Raw genomic sequence first — 26992 nt, forward strand, 5'->3', positions numbered from 1 at the left:
CAGTAGGATGATGCCCCCCAAATCCTGGTTTACTTGGAAGTGGCAAAAAGGGTATGAAAATACCCTAAGTCCACAGGGTTTTTAACTTGGTTCTGGACGGCTTTCTACTGACCCCCTTTGTAAGGCACCAGGATAAACCCTCCCCCTCAGAGAGAAGTATAGGGGAGCATACCAACCCCTGGCTCTTCAGAGGAAAAGCATATGAAGCTCAGATATGTACTTGTTAACTAAAACCAGACAAAACTGTGATCTTTGCTCATCTCCCATCGTTCTTTCCCTATTTGCAGTCACTGATATCAAGGTGCTGACCCCTCTTGTATATGAGCCTATTCCCCAGTCCTAGCTTATTGATGGCGGTGGATGCTTGACCCAAACTGGTAGTTTCACCTCTAGGATGTGAAGATTGACACAGATGGACAGGGACTAAAAGAAAGCTGAGTCACAGCAGAATTTCCCATCCCCTCCTGCCAACCCGGAATATGATGAGATCAAGAGCTCTCTCGGAGTTCCCGTCGTGGCGCAGTGGTTAACGAATCCGACTAGGAACCATGAGGTTGCGGGTTCGGTTCCTGCCTTTGCTCAGAGGGTTAACGATCCGGCGTTGCCGTGAGCTGTGGTGTAGGTTGCAGACGCGGCTCGGATCCCGCGTTGCTGTGGCTCTGGCGTAGGCCGGTGGCTACAGCTCCGATTCAACCCCTAGCCTGGGAACCTCCATATGCCGCGGGAGCAGCCCAAGAAATAGCAACAACAACAAAAAGACAAAAGACAAAAAAAAAAAAAAAAAAAAAAAAAAAAAAAGAGCTCTCACTCCCACAATTGTTATGTTGACCTGAAGATTCTCTGGGTGTTTCTGATCACACCATCTGGTTCTTGGAAAGCAGCAGAAGTCAAGAGATTTGAAGCACGGGGGAATTTGCCACCCCATGGCTGGCTCGGAGATGGAAGCAGCCACATGTGAGGAAAGTGCACTTGTCTTGAGGAGCTGTTGGTGTCTCCCAGCTGCTAGCCATTGAGGAAGCATCAAGCTCAGTCCTATCATCACAAAGAAGTGGATGCAGCCAACTGCCTGCATGAGCTTAGAAGTGGATTCTCTCCTTATGCTTCCAGATAAGACCCTGGTGTGGCTGACATTTTTGATCCTGGTCTTGAGTAGAGGACCCAGCCGAGCGGAGCCAGGTTTCTGATTTATGGAACTGTGAGTTCAGAATTTATGTCACTCTAAACTACTACATTTATTGTAATCTGTTATGGCAGCAATAGAAAGTTAATGCATAGGGCACAGGGCCACGGCAATGCATGAGAGGGGACTTCGATCCCCCGCAGCTCTGGGCCTTACCACCCCCTTCTTCCTTCACTTGATTCTGTGAGCTCTGTAAGCGCCTTCCAATAAAATCCCCTTTCTCTGCTTAAGTCGGGTCCATTTGGCTTTCTGTTGCTACTTCCCCAGAAGCCTTAACATAACGGGATGTAGACTGGGGTTTCCTGCAACAACAGTGTAATTCTGGTACCTGGAACTGTGGCCATGTAAAGACTCACAAGAGATTAAATGAACTTCAGGAGCATTAAATATATGGAAATTTATTGAAAAAAAGTCTGTTATTTTTGTTGAATATTTATAATTGCATTTTGAAGAGATGATTTAGATGGTATGTGGTTTCCAGAGTCCACCCACATAAACCCAAACTGCATTTTTCCTTAATAGACATGCTTTGCAAAGGCCCCCTCATTTGGTTAGGGCACACGCTGTAGAAGCCTGTAGACTGGTTTACACTGGGTAAAGACTAGGTAAAGCCAGAGCACCATCTGCTACTTCAGGCAATGGTGGGGCCAGAGGCCTCCCAAGAGGCCACCCCACCCCCACCCAGTTCCAGCTGGCTGCCCACAGCAATGCACAGACCTCTATGGGGACCATGCCAACTTGGCCTCTGGCCAGGCAGAGTCAGAGAGCAGAGTGACAAAGATGTCCAGGTGCAGACAGCTGGCGTGGTGGAAGAGGAAGGGCTGAGGGACATGGAGGAAAAGAAGGGGCAGGCTGTGGACACAGTCCAGAGCCTGAGAATCTGTCCGTAATTTCATGCCCAGTTGGCAGTGGCCCGTCACCCTCTATCCTTGAGGGTAGGTACGGGGGGTGGGGGGAGGGGGGAGGGCATGGACAACAAGCTCCCTTTTCACTCTGCTGCTCGAGGGTAGGGCAGAGGGTGAAACAGAAGAAGCAGGCAAGAGAAAACAGTAAAGATGCGTTTCTTTAAAATTTACCCCCTAGGAAGAAAGTCCCTCTTGGCTTTACTTGCTTGAAGGAGAGAATAAGACAGGTCCATAGGATTTCTTTTTAGATGTTCCTGTAAATACTACCAAGCATTATAATATTTTTCCCCCTAAAATATCCTTGGTGCAGAAAGCATGGCCGAATTTCAGACAAGGAAATGCCGTCCTTTCTGGGTGGATCTATAGAAAAAGGAAGAGAATAAGGCCAAGGCCAGGGAGGAGAGACTGTTCAGCTGTATGGAAGCAGGAACAAAGTATAACCAGGTCTTGGACATTCAAAGAAGGAGCAATTCTTAAGAAACAAACAAAAAAGGAGTACACTTCGATATTTGGAGGTGTCTCTTTTGGACACAAAGTCAGAAAACCCTGGTTACTTCTACAAGGTTTATTTGGTGCCCTGTTATCCACTTGGTGCAGACTGGAGGTTGCAGGCTGAGCCTGGGAGCCTGGGGACAGCCTAGCTGATGTCAGACTGCCAGCCAGCCTCATGCATAATTAGGTGGATTTGGATAGAAACCCAGCAAATGGATCTACTTGTCTGCCTTCCTACACTTGGGTTTTGCTTTATCTTCCCCTCTAACCAGTTTCTTTAAGGCTTAGTGCGTTCATATATCATATTTCTTCCCAATACGAAAGAAGTGCTAAGTTGGTTGGCTTCCTGGCTGCCAGTCAATCTTGGTGTTCCATTGATAGGAAAATAGCTTATCTTCCCTACCCCTTTCCCAAGAGAGCCTATAGATTAGGCATTTTGCCATTTTTCAGATTTTTCCCCAGGGGGAAAATAGCTAGATAACCATCATTTTAAGATAAAGGATACATTCTCAGATGGACAGACTAGGGGAATAAAATAAGATCCCAAAATAAAAAATTGGGATTTTTTTTTTTTCTTTTTTGCTTCTGTTCATCTACTTAGTGTTTCAGCAATTTACTCCTTTAATATCAGTTCCTTTGGCTATAAAGTGGAGACCCTGATTGCAATCATTTTCCTCATAGTTCCAGAGAGATTTAATGAATGTTTGCGGACCATATAGACTAGTTTTTATTACGCCCCTCCCCCACTCCCATATCCACATCAGCGTTTCCTGCGCTAGTTGATGGAGCCTCTGTGGACTCATTCTGGCTTTAGCTGTAGCACGTTTTGCTCCTTAAAGAAGAAAACAAGTTATTATTCACAGCTGACTTGAGTTGTCTTTTGCTCCATGTTGCCTTTGATCTTTTAACAGCCTTCGCTCTGCTGATCACAGCCTGCCCTTAACCATTGAAAAAGCTCAGTAGGTCTTCTGACACCTGGTTCAACTTGGATTTCTCAGGATGCTTTGAGAGGATGTCTCTAGAGATGTGTTCCTCTGACCCACTGAGTTAGCGCTTTCATCAGTCCCAGGCCTCTGCCAGGGAGCTCAACTCCTCTCACCTGCTCTAGCTCTTACTCATTTAATTGAGAACAATGACAGCATGCATTTAGGGAGAGGAGGTCTCTTCGGATTTAAAAAGCGGTGAGTACAAAATCTGTATTTTGGTATCCAGTATTAGAGAAAGATTTTTAGTTATAAGGGAAATAAGTTTTGAGATTGCTTTACAGATGGGGAAATAAAAAAAAGTCAGGGATTTCTGTGCTTGCTAGAATGAGGGGGCTAAGGCAGGAATGTTTGCGTGAGATTCTATACATACTGTTATGCCTGGGAGGGGTCCCACCTTTCCCTGCCTCCTTCCTCTGCCTGAAATATTCATCAGTGGAGGTGTGCTACTCTGGTACATGTGTGGGGAGCTCGTGAACACCCCAAGTGTTCCCAGGGATATGGATGAGTGGAGAGGGAAGGATTCCCCCTCAGCACCATTCCTGAGCCACTGCAGTCAGTCAATGTGTACTTACTAAACTAATTTGATTTGGAGCCAGAAAATCTGTTCTGATTCTCTTGTTCCATGAGTCCAAGATTCTAAATCCGTGAAAGGGGGTTATTTCTTGCCCTACTTCATGGAGTGGTTTTGAAGATTAATGTGACAAGGTCTGGACCATAAAACACACAGCACATTTATGGTGTGTTGGATACAACTCTTATTGGGAAGGCCATGACATCACAGTTAAAGACAGTTTGTATTTTAGACTCCACATATTCCTATCTTAAAACAAAAACAAAAACAAAAAACAGAAACACATCATGGCCAAGAAGAGCAGACTTGTGGTTCCCAAGGGGGAAAGGAGAGGGAGTATGATGGAGGGCATTTTGGGGGTTTTTGGATGCAAATTGTTATATTTAGAATGGATGGGCAATGGGACCCTACTGTACAGTACAGGAGGATGTGTGTGATTGGGTCACTTTGCTGTACAACAGAATTTGATGAAACATTATAAATCAACTATACTTTAACAGTAAAAAAAAAAAAAGAAAGAAAGAAAAGCTGAAGAGGGATAACTTCATAGGAAAGGTAGGAAAAAAAAAAAGTCTGTAAACCCTCTCCTATCTCCTAAATGGCCTCATCGCCTAAGTGTAAATCTTGTCTCCATGTCCCCATACACTCTTGATATTGTCCTTTCACAACCGGTTTCCCTACCAGAGGTTCTCCCACAGCTAATGGGACTGGGTGAGGGGCAAATGCCAATCACATACTCCCCGCATTGCCAGGCTTTTGTCTTTCTGCCTTAGCTGTTTCAAAGGTTCTCCCCTTGTCACACTTTCTTCTTCTGTTGGGTTGGATGTAAGGACGAGGGAAAGGGACCAGTTCAAGGTGACTCCTAGGTTTTTGATCTGAGCAACTTGGTGGATGATGGTGTCATTATCCACCATCATGGAAGCGTGGATTTTGAGGGATGGGGTGAGGAGTGAGGGTGTCAAGCATTTCCTGCTGGTTATGCTAAGTTTGAGATGCCTATTAGGCAGCACCAGGGGAGATGTCAAATAAGTAGGAAGAGATATGTATCTGAACTTGAGAAGAGTTAGCACTAGAGATAATAAACAGAATCATCAGTTTGTAGGTGATGTCTAAAGCCATAGATCTCAGTGTAGATAAAAAGGAAGAGGATTAGAACTAAGCTCAGAAGACTTTGGTGTTGAGCAGAAGAGAAGCAACAAGTAAAGAGCACTAAGAATGAATGGCCAGTAAAACAGAACTGGATAGTGTAGTAACCTAGAAGCAGTGAAAACATGCTTTAAGAAGGAAGTGATGGACTGGGTCAAGTGCTCCTGAGAGTTGGAATAGAATTGAAGACAGAATTGTCCATTGGGTTTAGCCAAATGGAGGTCAATGGCAACCTTAAGATTTGTTTCGTTGCTATGGCGAGGATGAAATCCTGGTAAGTTGCATTGTAGACAGAATGAGAGGTGATGAAACAGACATGGTATGTACTGATAATTTTTGAGTTTTGCTCTGAGCAGGAGCAAATAGAGCAGTAGCTGGGAAAGGATGCATTCAGGGCAGGGCAAATGTGCAGACTGTTGGGAATGAGACAGAAGATGGTGATTCATAGAGGGGATAATTTTGAGGAAGAAGGCTGTAAATACGTGAGGAGTGATGGGAATGATGGGACTAAGTGCAAAAGTGGAGGGTTGGTCTGAGAATATGAATAGTTCATCCATTTTAAATTAGAAAGATATATGTACCGTCTACAGATGCAGATAGGTTCTTAGATTCAGTAGCAGAATGATAAAGTGATTCTCATCAAATTTGGTATATTTGTTCAGTGAAATAAAAGTTCAGACCATCATCCAAGGGTGAGGAGGGGAGATGCTATTGGTGATTTGAAGAAAGCAGAGAATGTGAAATAGTTGCCTTAAAAAGTGAGACAGTCAACTTCTTTTTTAAAAGTGTCATTAGAGTATGGTTTACTTACGATGTTGTGTAGTTTCAGGTGTACAACAGAGTGAATCAGTCATATGTATACACAAATCCAGTCTTTTACAGATTCTTTTCCCACTTAGGTTATTACCGAATATTGAGTAGAGGTCCCTGTGCTATGTAGTAGGTCCTTGTTGACTATCTAATTTATAGATAGTAGTATGTATATGTTAATCCAACCTCCTAATTTATCCCTCCCCCTAATGTTTCCCCTTTGTTAACCATAAATTTGGTTTTGAAGTCTGTAAGCCTGTTTCTGTTTTGTAAATAAGTTCATTTGTATCATTTTTTATTTTTTTAGATTCCACGTATGTGACATCATATGATGTTTGTCTTTCTATGACTTACTTCACTTGGTATGGTAAATCTCTGGGTCCATGCCAGGGATTATCTGCTGCAAATGGCATTATTTCATTCTTTTTTATCGCTGAGTAATATTCCTATGTATAGATGTACCACATCTTCTTTATCTAATCCTCTGTTGATGGACTTTTAGAGTGCTTCCTTGTCTTTGCTAATGAAAACAGTTTTTTTTTGTTTTTGTTTTTTTTTTTTTTATCTTTTTAGAACTGCAATTGTGGCATATGGAAGTTCCCAGGCTAGAGGTCAAATCAGAGTTGTAGCTGCTGGCCGTCACCACAGCCACAGCAACGCAGGATCTGTGCTGCATCTGAGACCTACACCACAGCTCATGGCAATGCTGGATGCTTAACCCCCTGAGAAAGCCAGGAATTGTACCCGCGTCATCATGGATATTAGTCGGGTTCATTACCACTGAGCCAGGAACTCCCTGAAAATAGGTCTGTGATGAATATTGGGGTCCATATATCTTTTTAAATTATAATTTTCTCTGTGTAGATGCCCAGAAGTAGGATTGCTAGGTTATAACTAGTAACTCTAGTTTTAATTTTTTAAGGAATCTCCATACTGTTCTCCATAATGGTTGTAACAATTTACATTCCCACCAACAGTGTAGGTGGGTTCCCTTTTCTCCCCACCTTCTCCAGCATTTATTGTTTGTATAATTTTTGGTGATGGCCATTCTGACTGGTGTGAAGTGATACCTTATTGTAGTTTTGATTCCATTTCCCTAATAATTAGTGATGCTGAGCATCCTTTCATGTGCCTTTTGGCCATCTGTCTTTCTACTTTGGAGAAGTGTCTGTTTAGATCTTATGACCATTTTTTGATTGGGTTGTTTTGTTTTTTTGTCATATTGAGCTGCATGAGTTTTTTTATATATATGTTTTGGAAATTAATCCCTTGTTTGTTGGTTCCTTTGCAAATATTTTCTTTCATTCTGTAGGATGTCTTTTCATTTTGTTTATAGTTTTCTTTGTTATGCAAAAGCCTTTAAGTTTGATCAGCTCCTACTTGTTTATTTATTTATTTATTTTTGTCTTTTTTTTTTTTGCTATTTCTTTGGGCCACTCCCCTGGCGTATGGAGATTCCCAGGCTAGGGGTCTAATTGGAGCTGTAGTCGCTGGCCTACGCCAGAGCCACAGCAACGCAGGATCCGAGCTGCGTCTGCAACCTACACCACAGCTCACGGCAATGCCGGATCGTTAACCCACTGAGCAGGGGCAGGGATGGAACCTGCAACCTCATGGTTCCTAGTCGGGTTCGTTAACCGCTGCACCACGATGGGAACTCCTATTTTTGTTTTTATTTTCATTACTTTAGGAGATGGATACAAAAATGTATTGCTGTGATTTATTTCAAAGTGTGTTCTGCCTATATTTCCTCTAAGAATTTTATAGTATCCGGCCTTACATTTAGGTTTTAATCCCTTTTGAGTTTATTGTTGTGTATGGTATAAAAGAATGTTCTAATTTCAGAGAAGTCAACTTTTTAGAGATAATTTTAGGATTATATTATCACTGTGAATGAACTGAACCCCTACTTGAAAGTTTCTGTCATAAAGTTAGACCGATTTACAAGATGGTGTGTTTTTCTCAGCTGTATTCACCAGGAAGTAGAGTGTTTAATTGCAATTAGAGATTTTTCAGACAATAAAATGAATGGGGCAAATGGCAAATAATTGCAGATATGGATATAGGTAGAGGTGTGCGTGTGAGTGTGTGTGTATCAAATTGTGTATCATGGAACCAAAACTTGGTCAACAGTAAGGACAGATGTAAAGACAGAAATGTGGGCAGTGGAGGAGAGAGAGCAAAACCAATGAATAGGACAAATGAATTGAGAGTTCAGACAGGGCCTAAGAATTGTTGGAGGGGGACACTAGAGTGAGTGAGCTGGAAGGACAAGGTGGTAGAGTGTGGAGGATTTAAACTGAGACATTTGAGGTGGTGCCCTCACTGGTGGTGGAGGGGACTGGAGTACAACCATGGTAGCAGATAGCTAAGGTGGGAGGCGGTAGTTTTTTGGAAGTGAGGAGATGAAGAGCCTGCAAATCCAAGGTGATGATAGATCATCCTCACAGAGGTTGGGGTTTCCAGGAATGGTGACAAAAGTGTTGGTAGAAAGGAAGATAGTTGATCCAGGTGTTAAAAATCAATACACGAAGGGACATGATCTGGGTGTCAGCAGTTGAGAGCACCAAGGCAGGGTGGGGTCGTGGATATTAGAGTCTGATGGCATGTTCTTCAGCAAGAACTGAGACTTTTAATGGAGAAGATAGCAGACATGGAGGACCAGATTGAGCTTGGTGTGAGAGGAGGAAGGAAAAACCATCTCCATTTGCAGAAGCCCGACAGGGAGCTTCATATGGTTCCTATTAGACCCAATGCTCCTCTTCTATAAAAATATTCTGTAACACCCTAGCTGTAATAGAATGCAAAGATGAAAAGGAAAGTAATTTATAATTTCATTTTGACATGTAAAAATGTTGGGTCATAACTACATTAAAAGGCTTAATGAAGCTGTTTGCTATTTGGACCCTTAGTGGGAACACTGTGAAATGTTGAGCTGCACAGGCAGACTGTCAGAGGTGTGTTGCCTTCCAGGATGCAGTTTTCCAAATTGTTGTACCATCCTTTAGAAGGTGCACAAAACAAGGCAGTGTTCCCCCCTCCCCCATTTAACATGGAAGTTTTCTTTCTGCAACATTCAATACATTTTAAAACTGTATAAAAAAAGACTTTGGGCTTACATGTTAAAATCTACAGAGTTAAAATCTACAGAGTTAAAATCTAGCTTCAGATTATTATAAAAGGTTTCCTGAGTTATGTGTCTGTCTGGTAGGCTACAGAGCAATTCCTCATTGTGAGGGGCTGTTCGGCTCATTGCAGCAAATGCTACCGCCCTGGCAGAAACAGCATCCAATCATTTTGACGACTAACATTTCCGATGTCTACAATGCTTGCTAAGCACTGAGATGGAATGATAAGGGAAGGCTCAGGGATGAAGCCGCGGATACAGGAGGCTAGTTGATGACACCTCCTGGGTTCCCGAGGGTGGACTGCCAGGCTTTGGGGGTGGGCGTAGGAGGCTGGGTGAGATGAGGGGACTTTGAGAGCTCTGGGGATAACAGCCCAGGTGGCGGTTGGCAAGCCGGGTTCCCCACGGTGATGGACAGGAACAGCGATGTGAGAGCTGACAGGAGTTACATCCGGTGGTCTCCCAGGGGAAGCTGGGAAATCAGGTCAAATTACAGCTTCCTCCTCAGATCAGCCCGACAGGCAGAGTGGTGTGCAGAGGCGGGGCTGTGCTGAGTTGGGGGCATGTGGCCCCCTCAAGAGAGCCCTTTTTTTCCATGTTTCCTCAGTCTTCAGAGTTGTCAGCTTAATGACTGCATAATGTTCTGTGGTGCTGGTATACCATGAATTATTAAGCCATTACCCTGAAGTTGGAAATTTAGGTTGTTTCCATTTTTTTGCTATTTAGAATTTGTGGCAAGAGGCAGTTGTCAAGTGTATTTCTTTTTGCTTCAGTTTATTTTTTTGGATTTATTTTTAAAAATTGAAGTATAGTTGATTTACAACAGTTGGGCTTCAGTGTAAATACCTCCTAAAGATAAATCTCTTGTAGTTGATGGCTCCACACACATTTCTAATTTTTTTTTTTTCTCATGCTGCTGGTTGCTACTCAGAAAGAGCTTTTTAAAACCAATTTCCAATGCTGTCAGAATTTGTGAGCATATTGGTTTCACTGCAATCTCATCAAAATTAAGTGTCATTTAAGCCTTTCCCTCTTACATTAGTGGTTAGAAAATACAATCTCAAAATTGCTTTTAATTTAGGTTTTTTGATTATCAGCAAAACAGATATTTCTGTGTTTGTTTACTCTTTGTATTTCTCTATGTGAATTGTTCATGACCTTTGTGCATTTCCCCTGTGAGATCTCAATGTTTTTATTCTAAATTTGAATGAGCTCTTCCTAGAACACATGGGTCTCTCCCTCTCTCTCTCTCTCTCTCTCTCTCTCTCTCTCTCTCTCTCACACACACACACACACACATGTTGTCTTCATTACTGGTACAAAATTGTACCATCTACATACCACCGCTACCCTATCCCTCCAGTGTGCTTTCTTTCTGACACTCTGCTTTTGAAGGAAAGCTAGGCAGTATTCAATTTATTATTAATAAGTTGTGTTCCTATAACAGAGGTTCTCAAGTTTGGCTGCACACTGGAATCACCAGGAGAGCTTTAAAATCTACTGATGCCCGGGTTTCACTTCTGATTTAATTGGCCTGGGCATTGGGGTTTCTAAAAGCTCCCCAGGTAATTCTAATATGCAGCCAAGGTTGAGAGAGAGCCACGATACTAAAATTTGTAAATTGGTTGTTGGGTTAAAATGAAGTGGGAGGAGAAGGTGGGTGGATTGAAGGCTGAGCATGAGCCTGCGGGGAGTGGTGGGGGAACAAGTTACTGGTGAGGGGAGAGTTGGGGGTGGGAGTCCAGGCTTCCCACTGGCATAAATAAATCTGGTCCTAGTCATTGCTCACTTTTCTCTGACTTCATCCAGAACCAGGCTGCCTGCTTGTTCTGATTTCCTAATACTATCCTTTTCTAACATGGTCGTTTCCTCAGAGACCCACGGAGGGACAGAGCCTACTCAATCTTCTAACTTCATCCCTGTACACCCAACTGGGAAGCAGTCATGAGGCTTTGAAAAAGAGAATTGGAGAGGAAAAGTCTCTCTCCAGGATTTTCCATGGTTCTCTCCAATCCGTTTTTCCTCTTTCTGATTTATTTTTTGGAGACTGGGAGACAACATACGTGTCCGGAATGTCCCCAGTTTTCACTAGCTTTGGAAACAATGAGATGTCATCGCCCATAAAAGCCTAACTTTCTCTGGTTTGTTGCTCTCACTGACTGATAAGGACCTAAGCCTCCCAGCTGAAGTTTCCCCAGTTATTTGTTAGAAATCCCCAGGATGTGTCTCTTGTGCTTATAAGCAAGGCCACTCACATGCTTCTTTTTACCAAGGCAAACTCATTTGATGATGGAGCTGCCTCTATCAGGAGGTTCTCTGCTGCCTTGAGGACCACATAAGACCATCATATAAGCCATCATTCAGACCATTATATAGACCATCATATAAGCATCTGTATTTCAAAATAAAGCCTGACCTAGGTGCTATTGGACTCAAGGTGTGAGCTCTGGGATGAGGCAAAGAGGCACTTCTAGACAAGATGATGAGGAAGAGGGACCAGGCTGGGACCTTAGTCAACAAGGCAGATGCTGCAGTGAGGGGGCCTCCCAGTTCCCACTGTATCCGCCCAAACTGTACTCTAGGTTACACTGAGGAAGTGGCAATTGCAGAGCACAGCCGAAGATGAAGGGAAGGGAAAGTGGTGGAGAGGGAAAGCTGTTGACCCATTGTCACCTCCAAGGGTCTTAGGTGCTGGAGGGCAGACACTGTCTTATTGACTGTGTGTCTCCACTGCTTAGTGTAGCCTCCAAAGTAGGTGCACAGTAAATAATTGTTGAAAAAAAATCCACGGAGTCAAAGGATTTCCCAAGTCCTACTCCACTGCTTATATGTTAGATTTTCTTGCCAGTTGAATTACCACCGAAGCCTTCTTTCAGGGTTTTAAAAATGATTGAATTTTGCTCTAAAGCTGTGTCAGGGGAAATAATAGTACAGTTCTACCACCTAAATGTTGAACTGATCATTTACTGCTTGAATCAGTCAGTAACATTCTGTTTGCTGGTCTGTAAAAGAGGGATAATTCTGGCCATTTTCTCAAAGCCGCGTGAAAAATAAGAATTGTTGGGGAATAAAAACTGGGATTACCTGAAGCACATTTAATTTATTAGACTGAATTAACCAAATGCTATTCACTCTCTCCCACCTTTTGACTTGGATGACCAATAGACAAAGAGCAAATAAATGTTAGATGGGTTTGTATATTAAATGTGTAGTTTTAATTTGGGAGAACAACTTCTGGAAGATCATCTGGTTGGAAAATACCTTTGATAGTTTTTAATAACAGAAATATTGTAAGATTCTGAGTCAAAATGTATTTTGCATATTTAACTGATGTTTATTTACACATTTAAGACAATTTTAATAATGAAACAAAAAGACCATTTTTTGCTTAACCTTCATTAGCCAAAAAAATGTAACCAGCCAAGATACTTTATTCCCTGCTTATCCTAGGATTTTTAGATTTTATTGTAAAAATTACATGCATATAAACCATCGACATCTAAAGTCTTCCAGCATTTGACAGAGCACACAGCTACTACTAATGATCATTGAATGCATTTTCAATAAGAGGCTTTATAATTAATGGTAAACAAATTGGAATATTTGGGGATTGAAATTTTTAAGCAAGTCATTTTTTGTGATTTTAAAAAATAGAATGATCATGTGGTATCTGAGAATTTGCTGCACTTTGGGTTTAGAATTCTATTTCTTAGAGTGCAATGGGCTATATATTTGCACACTCTTATTAAAAGTGATTAGAAAATCTTGATAAAATATAATCTAAAATAATTTTAACCATTCTATGCTATTAAAACTATCATAAAAAATTTATCAGGCCAATCTTAGTAAAGGCAAAAAATCTGCAAAGGAAACTATTTTTGCCCTAAAGTTATTTGCCCAAAACTGATGAACCCAGCAAACTTGGATTTGTTGTAATGGTCTAAGAGACTGAGATGACATAAAACAAAGGTGAGAGCCTGTTTAAAGAAGGGGAGTATCTAATGGGAGATCCTGCTCATAAAACGGGGATCCCAAAAGGCTAAATCCTTAGGGGAAGGGTCAGCCAGAAATTAATATATCCTTCCTACCCTCACCTCCAGTGGACTGTGAGGAAAGTGGCTTTGGTCCTGAGAAGAGCCAGTGTTGGAAGGGACTGGCCATGACACAGCTTAGTCCACAAAAATCTGCCCTGATGCATTTTTGTAGTACAAATTTTATATCATTTGGGTAGTTGAAATACTTCAAGCCTAAATTTAGATTAAAGTGGTCTGGGAATGGCAGTGGCCTCAGGCAGCCGGGTAGAAGCAGCCAGAAATTCTCTCTGAATGAAAACATCTTCATACCAGGCCACAAAGGAGGCCCACAAGTAATTTTCCATGAAAAATGAGCTGCTCACAGTAAAAAATAACTAAGCACAAAGGGAAATGGGCACCATGAAGGAAAACCAATAGAAAAACAGTCAAGAGAAACAGATCTACGAAGGCTTCAATAATGGATTCTTATTCAAGGAAGATAAAACCCTGATGCATACCATGTTTAAAGAACATAAAGACAAGCTTGAAAATATCTACATAGAATAAGAAATTTTAAAGAAGAGCCAAACACTTTTGAAAAAGATATATGTAGAATTTCAAGGAAAAACATTGTTGAAATGTAAAACTCATATGGGTTAAAAATAATGGATGAATCCTAAAAAGAAAAAAGACAAAAAAAAAAAATAGACGAAGATAAAAAGAGAATTAGTGAATAGGAAGATCAGAAAAAATTACTCAGGATTTTTTTTTTTTTTTTTTTTTTTTTTTTTTTTTTACTATTTATAGCATCAGATGCAATGTTCTAAGTCTTGTATGGAAGGAATAATAGGAATAGACTTTTCCACATTAGAAAGTGGCACTTATGTGTATAGCATGTCCCTAAATATATATAAGCCTGGTGAATTTGCAGTGTTAGATTAAAATTTTAACTTTATTTGAGACTAGACTAGAATAGAGTTGGATTTTAAACTTTTGCCAATTATCTTCCAAGATACCAAATGTCTAGATTTTACTCATTCTACATTTTTTTCCTCCTTTAAATTTCCTGGTTACTTGATAAGTTCATATTATGTACCTTGAATTATGTACCTGTTTCTTCCAAGACTAAGGTCAGAAAACCTACTGGTACACTGTCTGACCTAGCAGGTGCTCTAAAACATATCCATCATCTGAAAGAAAGAAAAGCAAAAATAAGGGGGGACAGGAGAAAAAACGAGGGTAGGGGAGAGAAAGGGATAGAGAAAAGCCAGTGAAAGGGAGGAAAGAACCTTCCTAACTAAATACAGGGTGACTATAAATGAATTTTTGGACAAAGCTATTTCTGCAAGAGGATAAGGAGAATATAAAATAAACTCAGGATTATAAATTTTGCAAATAAATGAAAGAAACATGGTTTAAATGAAGTTTGAAAATGCTTCAGGTTGGGAGGATTTGCAAACACCAAGAAGAGTCAATTAGATGCAAAAAGGACCTAAATTAAAAAGATGGCTAGGAAAGAGTAAAATGACTTTTCACTTTGGAGAAACAAAAAACTATGCATTTGTAGAAAAATAATTTGGGAGATGTAAAATGATCTAAGAGTGCAAAGACATTGTAAGTGTGAAAAATGACATTAATAAGGGTAATAATAAGTACCATTTCCTATATGTCAGGTACCAAGCTGATCATTTTGTATGCATCATTCCCTGAATACTCACAACCACACATGTCAGGGATTAGCGCGTGCTCTCTCTCTCTCTCTCTCTTTTAATGTTGAGGAAACTGAAGCTTAGAGAGGCAAGATAACTTTCCCAAGCTTGCATAGCTGTTAAGAGGCAAAGCCAGGATTCAACCCAAATCTGAGAGGCTCCCATGCCCATGCTTTCCTCTCCACCACCTACTTCCATTACATAGACTCACACACAGCAACAAAGTGGTGACAACCAAAAACGGTCCCAATAAAAGTTTGTTCAATTCAAGGAACTGACCTAAGCTGTTTTAAAAAGATGGACCGTTCACACCAAGTATAAAAACTGAAAATCTTACTTTCATGAACGATTCTGGAATTGCCTCTCAGGAAATGTATATTCAAATTTGACAAAGCCAATAATATACACTGTGGGAGGAATGTGTGCTGGCATTAGAAAGGCAAGGATGATTTAGTAAGTTTAAAAAAATAAAATCTTTAATGTGAAACAATTATAGGGAATAATGGCAGGAAGGAATTATAACAAATTAAATCAAGGAGAATCCATGAATTCTTACTAAAAAGTTTATGAACTGTGGGGAGGTAAAGCACTTTACAGAAGAATGCCAGCTAATAAATACAGAAGCAATGACAGAAACAGAAAGATACCGTTTTATATGTGCCATAGTCTTAATGGATTCAGGCAAGAATCATCAATAGATGATAAAATAACTGGATGAAAGACTGCTGGGAAACAGAATAATTACATAATCTTGAAGGATCCTGCACAGATTTCTTATTAATTACAAAGAGGAAAGGATTCCTTTCCAATGGAGAAATCCAGTGGACACCCCTTTAACCAAATGATCAAACATCACTAGAAACAGGACAGACAGACACCATGTGTCCTTGATGTGATGGAATAGGAAGAACATAGTAGTCCTTATTCATTTAGCTGAACCGCATTAAATTGCCGAGCTTTAATGGTTTTGATCTATAAAAATGACAATTTCATTTGCTTCAACCTAACAGTATTTCTGGGGTTTAACATTAATCATGAATAAACAACTGGAGAAATATAAACTGAGGGCATTCTGCAAAATAACTGGCCTGGATTCATAAAACAGTGTCAATATCATGCGAAGATTATTTTTTAATGAGCCGAGGGACTCCAATTGAAAGAGACTAAAGAGATATGACAACCAAATATAGTGATTGCTCCTTGTTAAGATCCTGGATTGAGGGGTGGAGGGAACTCAGATATAATGGATACTATTAGGATAGAGACATATGAATGTAGACTGTATATTATTAGGTAATCGTATTATGTCAATTGTGAAATGTTATGAGTATGATCATTGTACCATGGTTATGAAAGAGGGTGTCTTTGTTATTTGAAGATACATTTGGAGGGAAGGATTATAATGCCTGCAAATAACTCTTGATAGCTCACAGGTTCTGCAAAAAATGAGAGTGTATGTGTGATTATGCGTGTATCACCCACCACATACACATAGAAGGCATAAATGTGGCAAAATTTTAATAACTGACCAATCTAGTTGAATGGTATATGGACAGTCATTGTGCTTTTCTTGCAATCTTCCTGTAGGTTTGACCTTTTTCAAAGTAAAACATTGAAGAGGAGGGAAAAAAAGAATTGTCATTATTTTCACTCAGGGCATAACTGCTGGACTTTTGGGTGCTTTCCTGAATGGAATCTTTTGACTCTACAACCGGCCGTGTTGTGACCAGGATAATTTTTAAAAAGACCTAGTTGAAGTAGATTCCCTCCCTACACAAAGCAAAATGATGAGTTTTCACTTAGCAGCTAACGCAGAGGCTGAGCGCCTGGTGGCTTCAGTGTATTTGTGAATGGAGCCTCATTTTGCATGGCACTGAGAGCCCACAGATCCATCTTCATCTGCGCATCAGCTTAAAGCTCGCTCAGAGATTTAGAGATTTTTAAAATTATATTGAGTTTTACTTGGATCTTAGAGCTGTAGGGAAATGATGAATCTGTAGAGCAACCGCATAATTGGAGATCAAGAAAAAAATTATCTTTCCTAAAAATAGTAACAGAACTGTCTAATTTTTTACAATGTAAGACTTGGGTCACGACAGGGGTGTTGAGGTCTAGGGTGGGGGCTGTGTTCCTCACTGTGCCTTGGCCCGCTCCTGCCCCCTGGCCTTGGACCCAGACCTTGCGGGAGGGGGTGAAAAAGCTTTTGCTCTTTCTCTCCTTAGAACCTCATCTTTTCCTGAACACCTCGTTGTTATTGTAGCTCTTGTTTGCCACTTCTCATGCCAGGCTTGCCGCCAAGATCGTCTTTGTTTTATCCCTGGCCTTCAGTCAGGGTTTCAGTTCTTTGCAAGCGTCTCTTTCCGTATGCTTTCCCATCCTTCACTCTTTTCCTTCTGTCCTGTCAGCTTTCCCCTTGTCCTTTTGGCTTTCCTGCTTGCTCTTCCTGCCAGCAAGTCTGTCCTGTTTCCCTCCCGTTCCTGATCTCATTTTCAGTGTAATTACATTTCTTTGGGAAACGGAAATAGATGGATAAAGGGGAAAGTCATCCTTTATAACGTGCACACACACACACACACACACACACACACACACACACCCCACACTCACCAAGATGATGGTAAAGTAAGGGATTGGTAAAAAAAAAAAAGAAAACATCTCTCTGCTAGAGTTTTGATTTCTCTAAAAGATTTCAGTGGTCCATTTTTAAGAGTCATATGAGCCTTCAACTACAGGCTTGTGGTGTCTTGAACTGGATTCAAAATCTGTTTCACCATGCACATTGTGAACTTTGGCAAGTTACTTCCCCTCTCTATATCCCTGGTTTTTTTTTTTGTTTGTTTGTTTTTTGTTTTTTTGTTTTTTGTCTTTTGTCTTTTTAGGGCCGCACCTGCGGCATATGGAGATTCCCAGGCTAGAGGTCTAATTGGAGCTGTAGCCGCCAACTTACACCACAGCCACAACAACACCAGATCCGAGCCACATCTGTGACCTACACCACAGCTCACAGCAACACCGGATCCTTAACCCCCTGAGTGAGACCAGGGATCGAACCCACATCCTCATGTTTCCTAGTAGGATTCATTAACCACTGAGCCACAATGGGAACTCCTCCCTGGTGTTTTTGTTTTTTGTTTGTTTGTTTGCTTGCTTTTAGGGCTGCACCTGCAGCATATGGAGGTTCCCAGGCTAGGGGTCGAATTGGAGCTGTAGCCTGTGCCCTACACCACAGCCACAGCAACATGGGCTCCGAGCTGCATCTGCAAACCACACCACTGCTCACAGCAACGCCGGATCCTTAACCCACTGACTGAGGCAAGGAATTGAACCTGCGTCCTCATGGATAATAGTCAGATTCGTTTCTGCTGAGCCACAACAGGACCTCTCTGGTGTTTTGTTTTGTGTAAATCTGAGAAATGGGTGTGTGATGATGAGGCCTTCCTTAAAGGGTTGCTCAGAAGATTGAATTTAAATATTTAAGACTGATGTATTTAAAGCATGTGGCAGTGGGTCCTGCAGAGGGCAGCTCTCTGTAAGAACTTGTCTTACCATTGACCTCTTCAGGCCATGGAGGTCCAGCACAACTGAACACCAGGTGATCCCTTCCCCCTTAAGAAGCTTTGACACTATTTATTAGGCTACCTTTATTGCCTTTCTGCCTGCCTTCCTCTTTCCCTCCCACCATTCTCTTTCTCTCTCTTCCACCTTTTATATTTTATTTATCTTCCCTTTGTTGTTTTCTTTTCTCCTTTTCCACTCTCCCACCAAGACTTTAAAAATATATCCAAAATAAAAAGTTAAAACCAACAGTTGAAGAGAACATAGGTGAAAGGAACTTCATGGATGCCTCCTCTGGGTAGACATAATCCTAGGCTACCATTCTACTGAGCTTCCCAGCAGCCAAAGGACAATGCAGACACAAAAAAATTTAAGCACGGCGAGGTGCATGAGCTTAAGGAAATACATAGAAATTGTGGTTCTTTTCCTGAGCCACTTCTGTGGGTTTCCAGAAAAGGAACACCAAATGATATAAGTAAATGTAGTCCAGCATAATGATGTGTCTACTTTCATAAGAGCTAGGATGATAAACTTCAGAGAACTGTTTCTTATGATGCCAATAAGACTAATGATACAGCCGAGATTCCATCCTGTAGAAGCATTTTTACGAGGAGTTAAAATAGCGTGTGCTATGTATGCAATCCTCCAAGGTCTGGCACGCTGCAAGGACACATTTTAGAGTGCGGAGAGGAATAAATAGACTCATGTCCTTCAGGCAATCCTCTATAGATATATCTGTCAACCAGGCTTTTGAAAAGTCTAAGAAGGAATTCAAGGCAAGTCCCTGAGTGTGGGTACCCTCAGTTGTTGTGAAGGACAGGGAGATGTGATCAGGAAATCAGTCAGGTAGAGATTAACGCTAAGCCCCCCTCCTGCCCCCACCTATTTGACCACACCTGCAGCATGTGGAAGTTTCTGGGCCAGGGATCAAACCCATGCCACAGCAGTAAGGCTTTTTTTTAAAAGAATAAAGATTAACAGCAAACATACCTGCCTAAACAGAACTCTCCCATTTCTGCATGTGGAGGGCTGAGGGATTATCTGCAGGCAAGATCAAAATATCCTCTGTTCTGACACTGGAAAGCTTTTTACGGTACATAGTCAAATGATGAGAAAGTTGGATACCATTTTGAGGACAAAGAGCACAAACATATATAAAAAGAAAATACACAGACATCTTGATAAAAGAAATCTTTGTGAAGTGGTATTATGGGCGATCTTTTTCTTTTTTCTTTTAAAATTTTGTATTATAGTTGATTTACAATGTTCTGTCAATTTTTGCTATATAGCAGTGACCCAGTTATACATATATATATATATATATACACACACACACACATTCTTTTTCTCTTGTTATCCTCCACCATGTTGCCTCAAAAGTGATTACATATAGTTCCCTGTGCTATACAACAGGACCTCATTGCTTGTCCACTCCAAATGCAATAGCTTGCATCTACTAACCCCAAACCCCCAGTCCATCCCACTCCTCCTCCTCCTCCCTCTTGGCAACCACAAATCTGTTCTCCTTGTACACGTGTGTGTTTCTTTCTGTAGATAGGTTCATTTGTGTCATATTTTAGATTCCAGATATAAGTAAAATCATACGGCATCTGTCTTTCTCTTTCTGACTGATTTCACTTAGTCTGAGAGTCTCTAGATCCATCCGTATTGCTGCAAATGGCATTATTTTGTTCTTTTTTTATGGCTAAGCAGTATTCCATGTGTGTATGTGCCTCACCTTCTTAATCCATTCATCTGTCAATGGACATTTAGATTGTTTTTATGTCTTGGCTTTGGGAGTAGTGCTACAGTGAGCATAGGGGTGCATGTATCTTTTTCAATGAAAGTTTTGTCCAGATATTTGCCCACAAATGGAATTGCTAGATCATATGATAGTTTCACATTTAGTTTTCTGAAGTACTCCCACACTGTTTTTCATAGTGGTTGTCCCAATTTACATTCCCATCAACAGTACAGAAGGGTCCCCTTTTCTCCACACCCTCTCCAGCATTTGTTATTTGTAGACTTATAATGATGGCCATTCTGACTGGTGTGAAGTGGTACCTCATTAAATTTTGATTTGCATTTCTCTAATAACTAGTGATGTTGAGCATTTCTTCCTATGCCTGTTGGCCATCTGTATGTCTTCTTTGGTGAAATGTCTTTTCAGGTCTTCTGCCCATTTTTCAATTGAGTTGTTTGTTTTTTGCTGTTGAGTTGTATGAATTGTTCATCTATTTGGGAGATTAAGCCCTTGTCAGTTGCATCATTTGAAATTATTTTCTCCCATTCTATATGTTGTCTATTTTTTTTAAGGTTTCCTTTACAGTACAAAAGCTTGTTAAGTTTGGTTAGGTCCCATTGGTTTATTTATTTATTTATTTTTATTTTAAGTAAGAATTGCAACTTTAAAATTTTTAATTAATTAATATTTATTTATTTGCTTTTTTGTCTTTATTACTCAAATGAATTTATCACATCTGTAGTTGTACAATGATCATAACAATCCAATTTCACAGGATTTCCATCCCATAACCCAAGCACATCCCCCCACCCCCCAAACTGTCTCCTCCAGATAGCATAGGTTTTTCAATATCTGTGAGTCAGCATCTGTTCTGCAAAGAAGTTCAATCTGTCCTTTTTTCAGATTCCACATGTCAGTGAAAGCATTTGATGTTGGTGTCTTATTGCATGGCTGACTTCACTTAGCATGATAATTTCTAGGTCCATTCATGTTGCTAAAAATGCTGGTATTTCATTCCTTTGAATGGCTGAGTAATATACCATTGTGTATATGTACCACATCTTGATCCACACCTCTGTCAATGGACATTTAGGTTGTTCCATGTCTTGGCTATTGCAAATAGTGCTGCAATGAACATTGGAGTCCATGTGTTTTTGAAAGTCATGGTTTTCTCTGGATAGATGCCCAGGAGTAGGATTGCTGGATCAAATGGTAGTTCTATGTTTAGTTTTCTGAGAAATCTCCATACTGCTTTCCACAGTGGTTGCACCAATTTATAATCCCACCAACAATGTACTAGTGTTCCTTTTTCTCCACACCCTCTCCAGCACTTATTGTTTGTAGACTTTTGGATGATGGCCATTCTGGCTGGTGTAAGGTGGTACCTCATCGTGATTTTGATTTGCATTTCTCTAATAATGAGTGATGTTGAACATCTTTTCATGTGTTTTTTGGCCATCTGTATGTCTTCTTTGGAGAATTGTCTGTTTAGATCTTCTGCCCATGTTTCGATGGGGTTGTTTGTTTTTTTGTTGGTGAGCTGCAGAAGGTGTTTATAAATTTTGGAGATGAATCCCTTGTCAGTCGATTCACTTGCAAAGATTTTCTCCCATTCTGTGGGTTGTCTTTTCATGTTGTTTAGGGTTTCCTTTACTGTGCAGAAACTTTTAAGTTTGCTTAGGTCCCATTTGCTTATTTTTGTTTTTGTTGTCAATACTGTGATAGGTGGATCTGAGAAGATGTTGCTGTCGTTTATGTCAGAGAGTGTTTGGCCTATGTTTTCCTCTAGGAGTTTGATAGTGTCTGGTCTTATCTAGGTCTTTAATCCATTTGGAGTTTATTTTTGTGTATGGTGTTAGGGAGTGTTCTAATTTCGTTCTTTTCCACGTGGCTGTCCAGTTTTCCCAGCACCACTTATTGAACAAGCTGTCCTTTCTCCATTGTATATTCTTGCCTCCTTTGTTATAGATGAGTTGGCTGTAGGTGCATGGGTTTAATTCTGGGCTTTCTATCCTGTTCCACTAATCTATATTTCTGTCTTTGTGCTAGTACCATGTGGTTTTGATGATTGTTGCTTTGTAGTATAGCCTGAAGTCAAGGACCCTGATTCCTCCAGCTCCATTTTTCTTTTTCAGGATGTCTTTGACTATTCTGGGTCTTTCGTGCTTCCAAACGAACTTTAAAATATTTTGTTCGAGTTCTGTGAAAAAGGTAATTTGATAGGGATTGCATTGAATCTGTAGATTGCCCTAGGCAGTATAGTCATTTTGATATTAACTCTTCCAATCCACAATCATGGTATATCTTTCCATCTGTGTCATCTTTGATTTCTTTCATCAGTGTCTTATAGTTTTCAGAGTACAGGTCTTTTGTCTCTTTAGTAAGGTTTACTCCTAGGTATTTTATTCTTTTGGATGAAATGGTAAATGAGATTGCTTACCTAATTTCTCTTTCTGATCTTTCACTGTTAGTGTATAGACGTGCCGTCAATTTCCGTGTATTAGTTTTGTATCCTGTGACTTTGCCAAATTCATGAATGAGCTCTAACAGTTTTCTGGTAGAGTCTTTAGGATTCTCTAGGAATAGTATCATGTCATCTGCAAATAGTGATAGTTTTACTTCTTCCTTTCCAATTTGGATGCCTTTTATTTCTTTTACTTCTCTGATTGCTGTGGCTAGGACTTCCAAAACTATGTTGAAGAGTAGTGGCGAGAGCAGACATCCTTGTCTTGTTGCTGATCTCAGCAGGAATTCTTTCAGATTTTCACCATTGAGAATGATGTTAGCTGTGGAGTTTTTCATATATGGCTTTTATTATGCTGAGGTAGGTTCCCGTTATGCCCACTTTCTGAAGGGTGTTTATCAGAAATAGGTGTTGGATTTTTGTCAAAGGCTTTTTCTGCGTCTATTGAGAGGATCATATGGTTTTTATTCTTTAGTTTGTTAATGTGGTGTATCACACTGATGGATTTGTGGATATTGAAGAACCCTTTTATCCCTGGGATAAATCCCACTTGATCTTGATGTACAATCCTTTTAATGTATTGTTGGATGCGGTTTGCTAGTATTTTGTTGAGGATTTTTGCATTGATATTCATCAGGGAAATTGGCCTGTAATTTTCTTTTTTTATGGTATCTTTGTCTGGTTTTGGTATCAGGGTGATGGTGGCTTCATTGAATGAGTTTGGGAGTATCCCTTCCTCTGCAATTTTTTGAAATAGTTTCAGAAGGATAGGTATTATCTCTTTTCTAAATGTTTGATAGAATTCGCCTGTGAAGCCATCTGGTCCTGGCTTTTTGTTTGTTGGAAATTTTAAAATCACAGTTTCAATTTCAGTTCTTGTGATTAGTCCATTCATCTTTTCTGTTTCATTTTGGTTTAGTCTTGGAAGATTGTACTTTCCCAAGAATTCGTCCATTTCTTCTAGGTTTTCCATTTTATTGGCATATAGTTGCATGTAGTAGTCTCTTATGATCCTTTGTATTTCTGTGATGTCCGTTACTTCTCCTTTTTCATTTCTAATTTTATTGATTTGAGTCCTCTCTCTTTTTTGCTTGATAAGTCTGGCTAGGGGTTTATCAATTTTGTTAATCTTTTCAAAGAACCAGCTTTTCATTTCATTGATCTTTATGGTTTTCTTCATTTCTATTTCATTGATTTCTGCTCTGATCTTTATGATTTCTTTCCTTCTACTAACTTTAGGTCTTGTCTGTTCTTCTCTCTCAAGCTGCTTTAGATGTAAAGTTAGCTTGTTTATTTGGGCTTTTTCTTGTTTCCTGAGGGGGGCTTGTATTGCTATAAACTTTCCTCCTGGAACAGCTTTTGCTGCATCCCATAGGTTTTGGAGTTTCATATCTTTGTTGTCATTTGCTTCTAGGTATTTTTTAATTTCCTCTTTGGTTTCTTCAGTGATCCATTGGTTGTTTAGTAGCACATTGTTTAGTCTCCACATGTTTGTGTTTTTGGCAGTTTTTTTTCTTGTTGTTGATTTCCAGTCATATAGCATTGTGGTCAGAAAAGATGCTTGATATGATTTCAATTTTCTTAAGGTTACCAAGGTTGGATTTGTAGCCCAGGATGTGATCAATCTTAGAGAATGTTCCATGTGCACTTGATAAGAATGTGTATTCTGTTGCTTTTGGATGGAGTGTCCTATAAACATCTACTAAGTCCATCTGGTTTAAAGCTTCATTCAGGGCCTCTGTTTCCTTATTGATTTTCTGTCTGGTTGATCTGTCCATTGCTGTAAGTGGGGTGTTAAAGTCCCCCCACCATTATTGTGTTATTGTTGATTTGTCCTTTTAAGGTTGTTAGCAGTTGCCTTATATATTGTGGTGAACCTAGGTTGGGGACGTAGCTATTGAAATTTGTTATATCTTCTTCTTAGAATGATCCTTTGATCATTAGGTAGTGACCTTCCTTGTCCCTTAATATATTCTTCATTTTAAAGTCTATTTTGTCTGATATGAGTATTGCTACTCCAGCTTTCTTTTGATCCCCATTTGCGTGAAATATTTTCTTCCATCCTCTCACTTTCAATTTGTATGTGTCCCTAGAAGTGAAGTGGATCTCTCGAAGACAGCATATATGTGGGTCTTGTTTTTGTATCCATTCAGCCAGCCTGTGTATTTTGGTTGGGGTGTTTAGTCCATTAACATTTAAGGCAATTATTGATATGTATGTTCTTATTGCCATTTTATTAATTGCTTTGGATGTGTTTTTGTTAGTCTTTTTTCTTTCCTACTTCTCTTGTTCACTCCTCTTCTGGTTTGATGACTATCTTTAGTGTTGTATTTGAGTTGATTTTTCTTTGTTTGTGTATCAATTGTAGATTTTTGGTTTGCAGTTATTGTGAAGTTTTGATATAAGAGTCTATATGTATATGAGATTGTTTTAAGTTGTTCTCTTAATTGCAAGTTCATCTCCAGTGTCCTGCATTTGCACCCACCTCGTCTCGGGATTTCTGATTTTGGTGGTATAATTGTGCATGGATGATTTCTTCTCTTTACCATATATATACCTTTACTGGTGAGCCTTGTCATTTGTGGAATTTTTGTTTCCTGTTGCTGTCTTTTCTTTTATGCCTAGAGAAGTTCCTTTAGTATTTGTTGTAAGGCTGGTTTAGTGTTGCTGAATTCTCTCAGCTTTTGCTTATCTGTGAAGGTTTTGATTTCTCCTTCAAATCTGAATGAGAGCCTTGCTGGGTAGAGCAATCTTGGTTGGAGGATTTTTCCTTTCATCACGTTAAGTATATCATGCCATTCCCTTCTGGCCTGCAGAGTTTCTGCTGAAAAATCTGCCAATAGCCTTATTGAAGTTCCCTTGTATGTTATTTGTTTCTTTTCCCTAGCTGCTTTCAAGATTTTCTATTTGTCTTTAATTTTGGTCAGTTTGATTAATATGTGTCTTGGGGTGTTCTCCTTGGGTTTATTTTATATGGTGCTTGTGCTTCTTGGATTTGAGTGAGTGGTTCCTTTCCCATGTTAGGGAAGTTTTCAGCTATTATCTCTTGGAATATTTTTTCTGTCTCCTTCTCTCTCTCTCTTCTCCGTCTGGCATCCTTATAATACAGATGTTGGTGCATTTAATGTTGTCCCAGAGTTCTCTGAGACTCTCTTCATTAGTTTTCAATCTTTTTTCTCTTTTCTGTTCCACATTCATAATTTCTTATAGTCTACCCTCCACCTCGCTTATTCATTCTTCTGCCTCCTGTATTCTGCTGTTGGCTGCTTCTAGTGAATTTTTTTAAATTCATTATTATTTTTTGTCTTTTTGCCATTTCTTGGGCCGCTCCCGCGGCATATGGAGATTCCCAGGATAGGGGTCAAATCGGAGCTGTAGCTGCCAGCCTACGCCAGAGCCACAGCAACGTGGGATCCGAGCCACGTCTGCAACCTACACCACAGCTCACGGCAACAACCCACTGAGCAAGGGCAGGGATCGAACCTGCAACCTCATGGTTCCTAGTCAGATTCATTAACCACTGCGCCACAACGGGAACTCCTGCTTCTAGTGAATTTTTTTTTCAGTTATTGTATTTTGCATCTCTTCTTGCTTAAGTTTTATATCTTCTATCTCTTTGCTCAGTGTTTCCTGTAAGTTATCCATCTTTGCCTCCAGTTTATTTCCAATGTCTTGCATCATCTTCAGCATCAACAATCTAAAGTCTTTTTCTTGGAGGCTGAGAATATCCTCATCACTTAGCTGATTTTCTGGGTTTTTTCCTTTCTCCCGCATCTGAGTTATAGTTCTCTGTCTTTTCATTATTAGAGGTTTTTGGTGTGGTGACATTTTTACAGATAATAGAGTTGTAGCCTCTCCTACTTCTGGTGTCTGTCCCCCTTGTGGCTGAAGTCAGTATGGGGGCTTGCTGTAGGCTTCCTGATGGGAGGGCTGATGCCTGCCCACTGGTAGGTGGAGCCAGTTCTAATCCCTCTGGTGGGTGGGGCTTAGTCTGTGGATGGGATTAGAGGCAGCTGTGTGCCTGAGGGGTCTTTAGGTAGCCTATTTACTGAGGGGTGGGGCTGTGATCCCACCTGGATTGTTGTTTGCCCTGGGGTTTCTCAGCCCTGACTGACAGTGCAGCCAGGTTTTCCCAAAATGGCCACCTCCAGAGAAAGGCACAGCTGCTGAATATTCCTGGGAGCTTTGCCTTCAATATCCTTCCCTCACACTAAGCCACATTCACCCCTGTTTTCCCAGGATGTCCTCCGAGAACTGCAGTCAGGTTTGACCCAGATTCCTATGGAGACT

This window comes from Sus scrofa, chromosome 1 (genome assembly GCF_000003025.6).
Source record: "Sus scrofa isolate TJ Tabasco breed Duroc chromosome 1, Sscrofa11.1, whole genome shotgun sequence".
Taxonomy (NCBI): domain Eukaryota; kingdom Metazoa; phylum Chordata; class Mammalia; order Artiodactyla; family Suidae; genus Sus; species Sus scrofa.